The sequence below is a fragment of the Spinacia oleracea genome, chromosome 1 (genome assembly GCF_020520425.1).
Source record: "Spinacia oleracea cultivar Varoflay chromosome 1, BTI_SOV_V1, whole genome shotgun sequence".
Classification (NCBI taxonomy): domain Eukaryota; kingdom Viridiplantae; phylum Streptophyta; class Magnoliopsida; order Caryophyllales; family Amaranthaceae; genus Spinacia; species Spinacia oleracea.
In genome coordinates, this window is record NC_079487.1 from 85801917 (window position 1) to 85818135 (window position 16219).

Consider the following 16219-nt stretch of genomic DNA (forward strand, 5'->3'; position numbering starts at 1 on the left):
GCTTAAACCGGCGTTGTTGATCGTAGGACTCGAACACCACATCCGGATAAGTTGTGTCTTGCTCAAGCTGCACTTCGGGAGGTGGTGAAGGTGCCCTACTCGTACTTGCCTCAGCCCTTGCCCTTTTAGTTGGTGCCATTGATGGATTTTAAAGCTTTTGGGTGAAATTCCTCTTTCAAAAATCTGAGTGAAAATGAAAATTTGATACCAATAGATGAAAGAGGAGGGGATGGGGATGATTTTGATGTAAGAAACTTGTAATTTGGTGGAGTAATGAAGGTGGTATGAGGATTTGAAGAGTTAGGGTTTTGAGGTTTAATGGAGTTTGGGGAAAAAATTGAGGAGGAAGATGAGATGTGAGTATGAATGCCCGTGGAAACTGTTGCTGCTGCTTTTCTGTTTCGGTATTTTTCCCGAAAACCGGCCGGTTTTCACAAACCTGCCGGTTTTCGCGAAAAGAGAAATCTTCTCTTTTGCTCGAAACCGGCCGGTTTCGCGAAACCTGCCCCCCAGGTTTTCGCTGAAACTGACATTGGCTGACTCCAAAATTCTGAAAACCGGCCGGCCAGGTTCTCACAAACCTTCCGGTTTTCGGATTTTCACTAAGTTCCTGATCCTTACGAAACCGGCAGGTTTCCGAAAACCTGCCACCCCGGTTTTCGCTATTTTTCTCTTCTTTTCCTTCAAAATTTCCTTGGACGCTGATTTCTTGTTGTGCTTACAGAACCGATAGGTTTTGATAAAACCGGCCGGTTTTCGCTGAAAATTCTCACTTACGACCATAATCACCCAAAAATTTCAAAGGCATGAATAAAGTTCCAAGCTCGTAACCGGCAGGTTCTCACGAACCGGCCGGTTTTCCTTGCCTTTTATTACGTCCATAATCCTCAAAATTGCTCTTACTTGGTATTTAAATCTGCACATTACTCAAACGACCAAGTGGTAAAATTCCGCTCTCCTCACCTCTCTAAAGCTATAGAATCTAAACTAAGAACACATGAAAGCAATAATAAACAAAATTAAAGGAAAACAAAAAATCAAACCAAAGTAAGCAATAAAATACGGGTTGCCTCCCGCAAAGCGCTGGTTTATTTATAGGTCCCGCTCGACCTCATTACCTCAAATATGCAGCTCATGGGGCGGAGGGATTGAGGTAATGAACCTCAACCACTCCTACAGTAGCCCCATCATGGTACAACTTCAGATGTTGCTCGTTGACTTTGAATCGCTCACCATTATTGTTTTCTACTTCAACTGACCCAAACTTGCTTACCATAGTCACGGTGAACGGCCCAGACCACCTAGACTTAAGTTTTCCAGGAAACAACTTAAGCCTAGAGTTGAATAGTAAAACCTTGTCGCCCACCGCGAACTCTCTATGCAGAATGTGATTATCGTGCCACCTTTTAGTCTTTTCTTTGTAAATCCGGGCACTATCATAAGCTTGTAATCGGAATTCATCTAGCTCATTCAATTGAAGTAACCGCTTCTCACCGGCTAACTTTGTATCCATGTTGAGCTGTTTGATTGCCCAATAAGCCTTGTACTCCATCTCTACCGGTAAATGGCACGCCTTTCCATACACCAACTGATACGGGGAGGTACCAATAGGTGTCTTAAAGGCGGTTCTATATGCCCACAGAGTATCGTCCTGCTTATCGCTCCAATCCTTCCTAGACTTCGCCACCACTTTCTCAAGGATAGATTTGATCACCCGGTTGGAGACTTCAACTTGCCCACTCGTCTGAGGGTGATAGGCTAGCCCGGTGCGGTGATAAACCCCATACTTGCGCAGGAGAGCATCTAGATGCTTCTCATGGAAGTGTGACCCTCCATCACTAATCAAAGCTCGCGGAACCCCAAATCTAGGAAAAATGAATTTCTTGAACAGAGAAATGACCGTCTTAGCATCATTAGTAGGTGAGGCAACGGCTTCCACCCACTTCGACACATAATCTACAGCAACAAGGATATACAGATTACCCTTGGACGATGGGAATGGTCCCATGTAGTCAATTCCCCACACATCGAATACTTCAACCTCCAGGATCCCGTTCTGTGGCATCTCATACCTCCTCGAAATAGTGCCGACCCTCTGGCATGCATCACAAGCCATAATAAAAGCTTGTGCATCCTTGAACATAGTAGGCCAGTAAAAACCACATTGTGACAACTTAGCATTAGTCTTTGACGGTCCATGGTGACCACCATAAGGTGAAGAATGACACCTACTGATAATACCTTGGACTTCCCATTCTGGAACACAACGCTTGTACAACCCTTCCGCAGTCTCGCGAAAAAAATAAGGGTCATCCCAAAAGTAGAACCGAACATCATGTAGGAATTTCTTATTCTGTTGATATGTAAGATCGGCCGGAAGAATACCCCCTACAATGTAATTAGCAAAATCTGCGAACCATGGTGACTGACTGGCAAGTGCAAGTAAATGATCATCCCGGAATGAATCATCGATCGGTGTAGACACTTTACCATCATCATACCTCAATCTAGACAGGTGATCTGCAACAACATTCTCAGCCCCTTTTTTATCGCGAATCTCCAGATCAAACTCCTGTAGCAGTAGTATCCATCGAATAAGTTTGGGTTTGGCTTCCTTCTTTGAGAGCAGATACTTAAGAGCCGCATGGTCAGTATAGACTATCACCTTGGACCCAATCAGATAAGTGCGAAACTTGTCCAAGGCATAGACTATGGCTAGGAGCTCTTTCTCAGTAGTAGCATAATTAACCTGAGCTTCATCTAAGGTCTTACTTGCATAGTAGATGGCATACAAAACCTTTTCCTTTCTCTGACCCAACACTGCCCCAACTGCATAATCACTTGCATCACACATTATCTCGAACGGGAGGTCCCATTCGGGGGAACGAATGATAGGAGCCGAAATCAGTGCCTGTTTAATCCTACCAAAAGCCTCAAGGCACGCATCAGTAAACACAAACGGGGCATCCTTGCACTAGAGGAAAAAACCTTAAGTGCGGGCTCATTTTAAGGGGTTTAGTGTGGGCTTTTACATGTGCAGCACATGGCCTGCCCGCACTTGGCATTTCTCAAGTGCTGCCAATATATGAGCCCACACAAAACTATTTTTGTGCTGCCAATTTAGAAAATGTGCCCGCACTTGACAACTTTGTGCTGCCAATTTTCGAATACGTGCCCGCACTTGACAAACTTTGTGCTGCCAATTTTTTAAATGTGCCCGCACTTGACAACTTTTGTGCTGCCAATTTTTAAAATGAGCCCGCACTTGATAAACTTTGTGCTGGCAATTTTGTAAATGAGCCCGCACTTGACAACTTTTGTGCTGCCAATTTTGGGAATGAGCCCGCACTTGTGATATATATACGGGCCTATAAACGAGCCGTATTTGTTATATATCCTATTTTCCTGCCACATATTTTATATAATTGGACCACGCCACTAGTTAACCTCCATACATCATATAAAAAAGTACCCAATTATATAGATAATTAAATTGTACAGTTGAAAACTCGATTACATATCAGTCATAAAAAACTAGCATCCGTAACCTAAAATTCATTACAAGGAAATATCAAAAACAATACTAAAATTCACTACAAGAAAATATCAAAGACAATCACTAGAAATGATGTTTGCCAACTTTACTCGAACTTCATTTATCTCTTCAATCGTGAAAGGCTCCTCCCTCGAATTTTTGAGTACCTTACGAAGATCGACAATAAAAAAAAAATATGTATACTTTAGTTAGTTATATTATAAATATTGTATCGTAAAATAAAGTAAGACTTAATTTGCTCATACCAATGAAATAAAGAATAAAATTGTCGTTTTCGATCCAAACTCTTAACTAATGAACCTATATAGATATTCTAAACCTTTTACATGTTTAAAATATTGTTTTTATGTTTATAAGTCTCATTATTACCTAATTTGGTCAAGTTATGCACAATTAAGGGTCGTTTGATCGTTATATGTAATAATTTTACTAACATTGTCGTTTTTGCTCCTAACTTTTAACTAATGAACCTAAAAAGGTATTCCAAACCATATAATTGTTTAACATAATTGTTTTTATGTTTCTAAGTCTCATTCTTACCTAGTTTGGTCAAGTAATGCATATTTAAGGGTCGTTTGATCGTTATATGTCATATTTTGACTAAAATTGTCGTTTTCGCTCCTAACTCTTAACTAATGAACCTAAAAAGGTATTTGAAGCCATATACATGGTTAACATACTTGTTTTTATGTTTCTAATTCTCATTATTACCTAGTTTGGTCAAGTAATGCATATTTAAGGGTCGTTTGATCGTTATATGTCATATTTTGACTAAAATTGTCGTTTTCGCTCCTAACTCTTAACTAATGAACCTAAAGAGGAATTTGAAGCCATATACATGGTTAAAATACTTGTTTTTATGTTTCTAAGTCTCATTCTTACATATTTTGGTCAAGTTATGCACATTTAAGGGTCTTTTGATCCTTATATGTCATATTTTGACTAAAATTGTCGTTTTCGCTCCTAATTCTTAACTAATGGACCTAAAAAGGTATTTTAAACCATATACATGTTTAACATGATTGGTTTTATGTTTCTAAGTCTCATTCTTACCTATTTTGTTCAAGTAATGCACATTTAAGGGTCGTTTGATCCTTATATGTCATATTTTGACTAAAATTGTCGTTTTCGCTCCTAATTCTTAACTAATGGACCTAAAAAGGTATTTGAAACCATATACATGTTTAACATACTTGTTTTATGTTTCTAAGTCTCATTCATACCTATTTTGGTCAAGTCATGCACATTTAAGGTTCGTTTGATTGTTATATGTCATATTTTGACTAAAATTGTAGTTTTCGCTCATAACTCTTAACTAATGAATCTAAAAAGGTATTTGAAACCATATACATGTTTAAAATACTTGGTTTTATGTTTCTAAGTCTGATTCTTACCTATTTTGGTCAAGTAATGCACATTTAAGGGTCGTTTGATCCTTATATGTCATATTTTGACTAAAATTGTCGTTTTCGCTCCTAACTCTTAACTAATGAACCTAAAAAAGTATTTGAAACCATATACATGTTTAACATACTTGGTTTTATGTTTCTAAGTCTGATTCTTACCTATTTTGGTCAAGTTATGCACATTTAAGGGTCGTTTGATTGTTATATGTCATATTTTGACTAAAATTGTAGTTTTCGCTCCTAACTCTTAACTAATGAATCTAAAAAGGTATTTTAAACCATATACATGTTTAACATACTTGGTTTTATGTTTCTAAGTCTGATTCTTACCTATTTTGGTCAAGTAATGCACATTTAAGGGTCGTTTGATCCTTATATGTCATATTTTGACTAAAATTGTCGTTTTCGCTCCTAACTCTTAACTAATGAACCTAAAAAAGTATTTAAAACCATATACATGTTTAAAATACTTGTTTTTATGTTTATAAGTCCCATTCTTACCTATTTTGGTCAAGTTATGCACATTTAAGGGTCGTTTGATCGTTATATGTCATATTTTGACTAAAATTGTCGTTTTCGCTCCTAACTCCTAACTAATGAACCTAAAAAGGTATTCCAAACCATATAAATGTTTAACATATATGGTTTTAAGTTTCTAAGTCTAACTCTTACCTAGTTTGGTCAAGTTATGCACATTTAAAGGTCGTTTGATCGTTATATGTCATATTTTGACTAAAATTGTCGTTTTCTTTCCTAACTCTTAACTAATGAACCTAAAAAGGTATTTGAAACCATATACATGTTTAACATACTTGGTTTTATGTTTCTAAGTCTCATTCTTACTTAGTTTGGTCAAGTTATACACATGTAAGGGTCGTTTAATCGTTATATGTCATATTTTGACTAAAATTGTCGTTTTTGCTCCTAGCTCTTAACTAATGAATTTAAATAGATATTCTAAACCTTTTACATGTTTAATATACTTAGGTTTATGTTTATAATTCTCATTATTACCTAATTTGGTCAAGTTATGCACATTTAAGGGTCGTTTGATTTTTATATGTCATTATTTTGACTAAAATTGTCGTTTTCGCTCTTAACTCTTAACGAATGAATCTAAATAGATATTCTAAACCTTTTACCTAAATAGATAAAGAAAAATTCCATATACCTCATAAATCTCTTGTAACTTATTCACGATGTCCCCATCTTCATATTTACCAAATAGCGAAGATGTCATGCAAACACCTATAGAACCCGTGAGAAAAAAGAGTAAGATGTTACCAACCAAAAGCAAAGTACATTAAAAAAAAACAGAAGTGTCAAGTTGGAACTTTTTCAATTTATTGAACATGCATGCTTTGCGCTTTACGAAATATGATAACTGGTTGGAAACATCTACCTTGCATAGAAAGAAAACGAAGTTCTTGATTTGTTGATACAACAATCTCAACAAGGCGATCATCCACTGCAACACAATTATCTTCAGTAAAGTACTTATCTCTTACGAAAAGAACAGATAATTGGGAAAGAAAGCACACACTGCTGCCACAAGTGTTTCCTTGGCCAACACCGATAATGAAAGTATACAAAGCTGAATAACTATGAAGACCAACACCGATAATGGGTGCTTCATCGTTGTTCTTTGCTTTCAACCATTCATAGAGGTCAGCACGGGTTAAAACATTTGTATCCAGAAGTTCTTTGCCTTTAATTTCTATTGTACTCATCATGTTTCCCCACACCTGCATCACATTTTTTATGGATTAATAAGAAAATGGGATTTAGAAGGTTAAGTTATTAAAGTTGGTTAACTTAGCAGAAACAAATCGCAAAACATCATAGGCTTTAAACAACAGAAACAAACGAAACAAAAACAACTTTTTAAACTTGTGACTTAATTGTTCAGAATATAAATTTCAGTCAATCTATTCTCCTTGTAATGATATAAGAACTCACATCCTAAAGAAACCAGAAATTCTTAACACAAATATGCAGAAATAACTCAAAGAAGTGAGCTTTTCATTCTATGCAACTGGAGTTCTTGTCCTACTCATGATGTTAGTTTGCAGAGTAAGAAAGTTTTAGCCAGTTGCGGTTAAGAGAGTCCACATCAATTTCTCTGGGTATAAATTTGGATGGGTTTTTTAGATTGTTTACAACTTGAATTGTGAACAAACTTTTAAAAAAGCAGAGACACAATTTCTATCTATAAATTTATCTAACTGGCCTAAGATAGACCAGTTCGTATTACTTGAACAAGAATGTCTAAAATCTAAGCAAGATTGACTGCTGTTTTTTTATCTCACTCAAATGGTATCCTAACCAATCTAAGCCTTTGATGAAAACTAGCTAAGACAACCAATTATAAGCAAAAACCCCTATCATATATGGCTGTGGATTAAAGACCAACCGCATCTTGAGAGTCAACTAACCAACAACAAAACTATATAGTACATCAATCAATCAAGGATAGGAAAAGGAATTAGAACAAAATTTATTAAGGTGCCAAATTAAGAAGGACAACACACACGAAATAGAAACCCAGGAAACAAACATGATTCAGAAAGTTCCATCGTCGTCAACATATGCAACCTACTGAGCATATACAACTATACTTTCTTACGACATCATACCCATTTTAATTGTGTTTTATTATTATTAGTAAAAGTATATAGTACTCCTTAACAAGATAATCACTGGAAATTTCTGATAGTGCATCATTCTATTTTGATCAGGCCGGTTTATACAATTTTTCAAAAAAAATAAAAACAACTAATTGGCAAGAACCATGTAACAGTCTGAAAAGGCCGGAAGTTCTGTCTTTTAAAGTAAATTGCAGCATTAAGAACCTCAACCGACTCATATCAGTATAACCTCAACCGATCAAATTTATTATACTTATTTATGAAAAGCATTTTTCATAAATCTTAGAAAAATATGTAGCAGGAAAAGAAATTCAAATAAGAACCGGTATAATAGTCTTGAAGATGAAAACTACTGTATAAACACATACCATAGCCAGAGTGACGCCCATTTCTCTTTTCTTCATTCATGCGGCGAGCACGGGAACGGGAATGGATGTTTGATGGCTTCTTAATGATAAATCCATCTTTGATAAGCTTTCTAATGTTTTGTCCTGAAAAGAATCAGATACAAGTTAGTCATCAGTTTTGAGTAACCAACAACTATATGACAACAATACTTTGCATTTGAAAAACTACCTTTAAACAAATGCAAATACATTATACTGGTAAGTCTGACAAATGTCATGTAAATTACCTCTGGAGTACATATTAGATATTAAAAAAATCTCATCCAACCATTAAACATTCACCTTGCAGTGATAAAGGGTTCATCAATAGCTTATACTTTCAAAGTTTGACAGGAAACTTGAACCGGGGCAGACACAAGAAAGGTCTATTAAACAAAGTAATATTTAAAAAGACGTTGTACGCTATATAAAAGCATTACTTCCAAAAGAGTAGAGAAGGATCAAGCAGATAAGATTCATTCCTATACGTCTGCATAATAGCTATATACAACCAATATCAGCATACTGAAGACACTCAACGGACCTTCCATAGAAGATTAAGCAATTAACCAATAATTGCAATGACAGTACAAACAAATGGCTGGCAAGAGAAGACAAATCTCATGACTAAACAAGCAAAATGTCATCCATTTACATTGGAGCACATATCTATTTCCCAAAGACATGGCTCAAGTAAGTGCTTCATGTTTTCAGCAACCAACCTAACAAATTGATAGATGATCTGTTTATCTGCAAATTAGTACTTCATGCTTTCAGCAACCAACCTAAAATGATCTTGTGGATAATTAACCCCCCATCACCATTGTCGGTTATTTATCATTTCTCAGCATTGTCTACTGCTCTTTCCATCACCATTGTCGGTTATTTATCATCTCTCAGCATCAATTTGCAGAGTTATGCAACTACATGTAAGTTCTGCAAACCCCACCTCAATTAAGAACATATAAAACCTAAGATCTTAACCAAATTCAGATTAATTTAGAAATCTAAGATATAAACTTGAAACTAACGAAAACCAATAAAAGTTAGGTTTTAAATTACAAACCTATAAGCGATAAGGGGAGAGCAGAGCGCGGAGGCGGTGGCGACTCGAAGCTTCTGGTCCATTCTTCATCTCTGCCTAATGATAACACATCAATCAACAAATAACCAACAATGAGTAACAACGATTCAGAAATTAAAAACAATAAAATCAATAAATTTAGGGTTATTTAATTAACCTGTGAGAGAAGCAAATGAGGAGGAGGAGAGCACCAAAGGAAGACCAACATCAACTAGAAAGAGAGGGAAGGAGAAGATCAGCAACGAAAAAAGAGGAAGAGAGAGAAGAGCATTGGCGACTAGGGAGAGGTTCGGCGATGATCTCCGGCGGTGAAGAAGCGACGGCGACGACAAAGGAGAGAGAAAACGAAGGTGAAGAGGAAGAGGGATAAGAATCTGGGAGAGAGAAAACGGAGGCCTGTTATGATTTTAGGATTTTTCTTTTTTTTTTGGAAATATTTTAGAAATCTTATGTGCGGGTTTTGTAAGATGAGCCCGCACTTGAGGTTTAAAACCCGCACTTGAACTTAAGTGCTGCCAATTTTTAAAATGAGCCCGCACTTGTGAAAATGTATTTTTTTTTTCATGCTCTCAAGTGCTGCCAATTTACTAAATGAGCCGCACTTGAAGGGAAGCACATGACGATTTTTCCTCTAGTGTTGAGAAGGAGTTGGGTAATTGGTTTAACAATTTTAGAGAAATCATTGATAAAGCGGCGATAAAACCCCGCATGACCAAGAAAACTCCTAACACCCTTCACATTAACTGGAGGGGGCAATTGTTCAATCACTTGGACCTTAGCTCGGTCCACCTGAATGTCCTTGTCAGATATTAAATGTCCCAAGACCACCACTTCAGTAACCATGAAATGACACTTTTCCCAGTTTAGGACTAAATTACACTCTTCACATCTTTTCAGCACTTTAGTCAGATTTAGCAAGCAAGAATCAAAAGAAGTACCATAGACACTAAAATCATCCATAAACACTTCCATGATAGACTCAATAAACTCTGAAAAGATGCTCATCATGCAACGTTGGAAAGTAGCAGGTGCATTACACAGACCAAAGGGCATCCTACTATATGCAAAGGTACCATAGGGACAGGTGAAGGTGGTCTTTTCCTGGTCGTCTGGATGTATGGGAATTTGAAAGAAACCAGAATAACCATCCAAATAACAGAAAAACTTGTGACAGACCAGCCTTTCTAACATTTGATCAATAAAGGGAAGGGGAAAGTGGTCCTTTTTAGTAGCAACATTCAGACGCCTATAGTCAATGCACATGCGCCAACCTGTGACTACCCTAGTTGGTATCAACTCATTTTTCTCATTTCTAACCACAGTTGTACCCCCCTTTCTTAGGCACTACCTGAACAGGACTCACCCACTTAGAATCAGACACAGCATAAACAATACCCGCATCAAGCAATTTCATAACTTCAGCTTTTACAACATCTTGCATGACCGGGTTCAAACGACGCTGGGGTTGAATGCATGGTTTATGATTTTCATCTAGATGTATCCTATGCATGCAAAAATCAGGGCTTATACCCTTTAAATCATCAATACTGTACCCAATGGCCTTTTTGTGCTTTTTCAACACAATAAGAAGTTGGGATAACTGGTCTGCATCAAGTGCAGTACTGACGATCACAGGGCAAAGTTTATCATCATCCAAAAACGCATATTGAAGGTTAGCAGGAAGAGGCTTAAGTTCGGGTTTGTTTACCTTTTTAACAGGACAAACCGGCCGAACTAACCTCTTCAATTTGGTTCTCTTTGGTTCGGACCCTTCACCAACAAGAGCCAACTCTAGAGCATCCACTTCAGCACTCCAAGAACTGCTATCACCTGCAGAAGACTCACAACAAAGCACTGCATCCAAAGGATCTCTTTCGAGAACTTGGGAGACGTTATCACGCGTAATAAAATCAACCACATCAATTCGATAGCATTGTTCTTCCTCTAGCATGGGACTTTTTAAGGCACTACTCAGATTAAAAGTCACCTTATCATCCCCAATAGACAAAGTCAATTTCCTAGTCTTGTAGCATCATATTTCTCATCTCTACTAGCATAGGGTCAGGCTGTGTGGCTGGAGGTTGTGATGGTGGAGGTGAGGTGTTTTGTCTAGGGAACCCAGGTGGTCCACTAGACTGTTGGTTGTAGTTGTTCCATGGTTGGTAAGATTTTTGATGTGGGGGTTGGTATGGTTGTTGTGGTGGATGTTGGACTTGGTGAGGGTTCTGGATATTGTTGCTCCTGTAGGATAGTAGAGGGTTGTTTTTGTAGCCCTCATTGTAAGAGTTGGAGAATGAGTTGCTTTTTTTTGTAGGATTGAAATGCGTTACATTGTTCAATAGAGCTCCTACATTCCTGTGCATAATGACCTGACATTCCACAACTTTCACAAACAGTAGCAGGTTGGGCACTCATAGCAGCTACACTAACAGGTTGGGCAGATTGAGCATTGGCTGCTTGCATATTATCAAACTTATAATGTAATACAGTCAATTGGGCAGTTAATTGTTCAATAGAATTTAAATCATGCTTACCGCCCTTGTTAGATAGACCCCTTGGATTCCCATACTGGGCATTATGAATGGCTATCTCCTCAATCACCTCCATAGCTCTAGGCACCTCAAGTTGCATGAATCTCCCACTGGCAGCTGAATCCAGAAGACATCTAGACTCATTACCCAAACCATTATAAAACTGCTGAATCAAAAACCAATCATCCAAACCATGGTGCGGGCACTCTCTTTGCAAGTCCTTGAATCTCTCCCAAACCTCGAACAAACTCTCATCTGCTTGTTGAGAGATACCTAATATCTGACCCCTCAGACGAGCCGTTTTCTCAGGTGGAAAATATTTAACATAGAAAGTAAGGGCCAAGGACTCCCAATTAGTGATTTTCAAAGCTGCCCGATTCAACCCATTAATCCACAACTTAGCTTTCCCACTCAAAGAGAACGGGAAAAGTATCTCCATAGTCTGCTCCGGAGTCAATCCCTTTTGCTTGATGGTGGAACAATATTGGATGAAGGACTGTACGTGAAGATTCGGATCTTCACCTGGTTCCCCACCGTACTGGCGTCTCTCAATCATGTTAATCAATGCAGGTTCAATCTTGAAGGTCTCAGCTGCAATAGAAGGCATGATTGCCTTTGGTAGCACAGACAGACTTGGCTTAGAATAGTCTGTAAGCCGTGGGGTAGGTGGCGGTAGTGGAGTTTCGTCACCCATCTCTATCTATGAAACTGAATCTGTATCTGAAGGAAAAAGATCGCCAATATTATGATCAGAATCAGAGTAATTCCCACACTGCCTAATGAAAGTTCTTCGTCAACGAAAGGTTCTTTTGGGCTCAGGATCGAATGGAGTAAGATTATTAGTACCTACGGTCCTGGGCATAGACAAAGAAACTACAAAACAATGTGAGATCCGGTCTCAAGGAACGTAAGTTCCTTGAGTAGTAACAAACAATAATCTAGGATAAACAATCAACAATAGAAAATAAAACCGTCTCCCCGGCAACGGCGCCAAAATTTGACAGGCTAAATCGCACTCCTATCAAAGATAAACCTAATGTTCACCAACTAAAAATATAGCAAGGGAAGCAGGGATCGTATCCACAGGGAAACAATGTTCTTTCTACTATTAATCGGCAATTCTAGACTATTGGGAAACACGGATATAGGTTGATTTGTATAATGAAACTAGAACGATAATAAAATAGGGTATAATTAGAAATTAAAAGGTCTAGGGCATAGTTTCACCAATGAACAACATTCCAGGATGACAACAATCAATAATAATCAATAAAACAGTTAATTAGACTAGCATTCTCTCTCGAATCGATACTAATCATAGACTTAGAATTAACGGGCTCTCGCTACGTATTAATCCCAATTCTACCTATTAAAACAAGCCTAAACATCAAATTGCATCTCTCGAATCTTAATTTGATATTGCTAAACTAATACAACCAAACATGCGCAAATCTAATTGCAAAGTAAATAGGAGCGATCAATTGGAATTAACAGCTAAACCAACAATCAACAACAATTAATCATCCCTTCATATTCGTTCACGGATTCCCAAAACCCTAGAAAATAGATTACTCAAGCATATTTAAATTAAACCAAATAAACATGTTAAATAAAAGCATGATTGCAATTGAATAATAAAATAAGAAATAAAGTAATACCTAAAACGAAGAACGAAGGATTAGCTGAAAGATTGAAACTTTAATTAAATAAAAGTTGAGTGTTTGGAGAATAAAAATTGAAGTTTTAAACTAAGCAATAATAATAATACGAAGTTCGGAGAGAGAAAATAATACTAAAACTCTGAATTAATATATAAGCCTCCCCTTAATCCTACGGAGCAGCTAATCAAAGAAAAACGCAATGGGACCAAAAACCAGGCACCCCGGTTTCCAGAAACCGGCCGGTTTTCGGCCCAGTCAGGCATATCAAAGCTATTAGGTAGCGAAAACCGGGGCCACGGGTTTCCCAAAACCTGCCGGTTTCGCACCTAAGGGAAACTTTCTTCTTTTCTCAAAACCTGCCGGTTTTCGGTGCAAAACTGCACAAAATCTCTATCTTCAAATCGTCATAAATCCTTTTTTGTTTATCGGAATTAGGCAAATGACTACTCGTTGGAAAGATCTTGAAATTTAGAATCCAACCCAATTAAAATCACCGCATTTGGAGTTGTATAACTTGAGTTATGATCAAAAGAGTTGACGAGAGTCACTTTTCTACTTCTTTCACTATTCGCTTTGCTTGTTAACTCTTCCAACTCAAAGTTTGTGCTCTCAAAAGTACATAATCTCTTGTATTGATTCAAATGAGTAGGAAATGCACAAAAATATGCTAATTCCTACAATGATGAACCTGAAACTACAAACACACTAAAAGGAGCACATTAGTACTAAAAATCGCTCCGAAGAGCTCATTTGAGATCAAAATGTACTAAGGGACGGGGGTAAAAACACTATAAAATATGAACATATCAAATATAACAATCACATTGATAAGGAGAGTGTAATTTCAAAAGTTTATTAAATTACACATTAATCTTCTATTGTTTTTTTTGTTTTTTTGGTTGAAAGGAATCTTCTATTCAACCGGCACCTTATTATACTTGAAAGAGTATGTCTCTTATAAGACCATTATAAGCATAATATAGATGATGTTAGCATTAAAAAATATATACTTTCTCCGTCCCTTTTCGTTCTTTACATATTCTAGTGCAATATCAAAAGTAAAAAACAAAAAGGGACAGAGGGAGTAATCTATACTAATAATATATTAAAAGGTGTTTGTAAAAAAGTATACAATGCCACTTGACGTCCTCCTTTTTCAATTCGACACATGTCATTACATGTCATCCAATATTATTCAAAAATTACAAATACAATATTTGAACTCGTGACTTGGTGATTGGAACCACTTGGCTATGCAATTTTACGTGTTATCTTTTGCAAACGAAATATAATAAAGTAATAATAAAATAAAATAAAATGATTTTAATAAAAACAAGAGTTAATTATGATTTGTTTTTGTTTTCGTGCAGAAAACTTAGCATAGAGTTACAATTATCCAAGTGATGACTCAGCCACTCGGGTAATCGTCCGAGTCCCAAAATCTAGTTATTTGATTAGAAAGTGTATCTATTTGATTGAAAAGTATAATTAATAATAGCACTCCGTATAAAAATAGCTATTTGATCAAAAGATATATATTACAACTATTTGGTAAGAAGTCTCTCTCGATCAACGAGGGACTCTGTGTACCTGTTATTGAGGGTGTCAAGTTTGTTCCTAAGCATTTCCCCTTGCTTACAAGGTCGTTTCAACCATTTTGTGAAGCTGTCATCTTTCTATTTCTTTCGCTGTTTTTCAGGTTTCACAAGCCAGAGGTTCTCCTTATCATTATCGCTCAAGCTTCATCTCAAGTCGAAAAATGAGAATGGGTGCGCAAGGTGAAGGAGAAAATCGAGAGCCAACAATAGCGATGGCAGGTGGGTACAAATTTGCGAATTCCGTACCGCACTCGCCCCAGTTGGGGCAGGTATAGGTATAATTTTGGTGGGTAGTGGGCGGGTGTGAGTTTTAAAAGTTTTACCCGCCATAGGTAGTGGGTAAGCGGTGGATTTGAAGCTATACCCGCCTCATAACCGCCTCCCCCGCCCCGCATCCAACCGCCCGCCCCATTCCCGCCCACCCACCGTATCCCCGCACTCTTTTTTCTAAATTCATAACTAAATAATTAAGCTGAAATTTGGACATCTCACTTAGTCATTTTCTCAATCTAAATTTTGGTACCCCAAGTTAAGTCTAAATCCTAACTCCCTACCTTCAATCACCCACCTACTTACATTCACGTCTCTTTCTCGGTTTCTCCCCCCCTCCCCCCCCCCCCCCCCCCCCCCCCAAACTCACTACACGGTACACCATCAAACTGCTTTTATGCTTATTAAAACATATAATTCCTCCATTTTTTAATAATTGCACCATCTTGGTTTTAGCACTATTCCCATATTCTTATATAGTTATTTTTTGTGAATTATATATAAGGAAAAATATATTCATGTGAGATCTTGTTAGATTCGTTTCGAAATATACTTTCAAATTATCAAATTTTTATATTTTTTTAAAATGTATAATAAGAGATATTAGTAGTTAAAAAAGTGCATTGTCAAGCGTGAAATCTCATATGGTGCAATTAAAAAAAAAATGAAGTAGGGAAGTACTATTTAACCCATGTTAGAAATTGGCTCAAGGAGGTTAGGAAGCCTCCAAAACTAGAGATCTTTCCATGGAGAAAGTTAATTTCTCCATGTCTATATTCGAAGTTGTTAAACTTCAGAAATCAATAAGTATTGGTGTTGCTTGATTTTGATTCAATCGAGATCTAGAGATTTCCGGGTTTCTGTATTTGTTGTTGAATAAGGTTTATATTTTTCTTTAGAGCCGCCGATGAAATACTGTTGATTTTTGTATTTTTTTTGCACATTTTCTAACAAAATTGCTTATTACTACGGTGTATTTCTTTAGTTTTGATGGAACGCTGCAATTTATTTCTCATGGGTTCGTAATACTTAATTTTAATATTCTATGTTGTTTTATTTAATCATTTTATTATACTTGT

General features: G+C 37.0%; 1 long non-coding RNA gene and 1 other non-coding gene across 2 annotated transcripts; one reads left to right on the forward strand and one right to left on the reverse strand.

The window, feature by feature from the left end:
- Nucleotides 1-6546: 6546 nt before the first annotated feature.
- LOC130465994 (uncharacterized) lies at nt 6547-9632 on the reverse strand. Its single transcript, XR_008926003.1, has 4 exons — nt 9238-9632; nt 9063-9137; nt 7979-8101; nt 6547-6707 (listed from the first exon to the last, which is right to left on the reverse strand). It is a non-coding gene; the product is annotated as an uncharacterized lncRNA (long non-coding RNA).
- Nucleotides 9633-11799: 2167 nt separating this feature from the next.
- On the forward strand, nt 11800-11906 carry LOC130466513 (small nucleolar RNA R71). Its single transcript, XR_008926736.1, has one exon. It is a non-coding gene; the product is annotated as a small nucleolar RNA R71 (small nucleolar RNA).
- The last annotated feature ends 4313 nt before the right edge of the window (nt 11907-16219 follow it).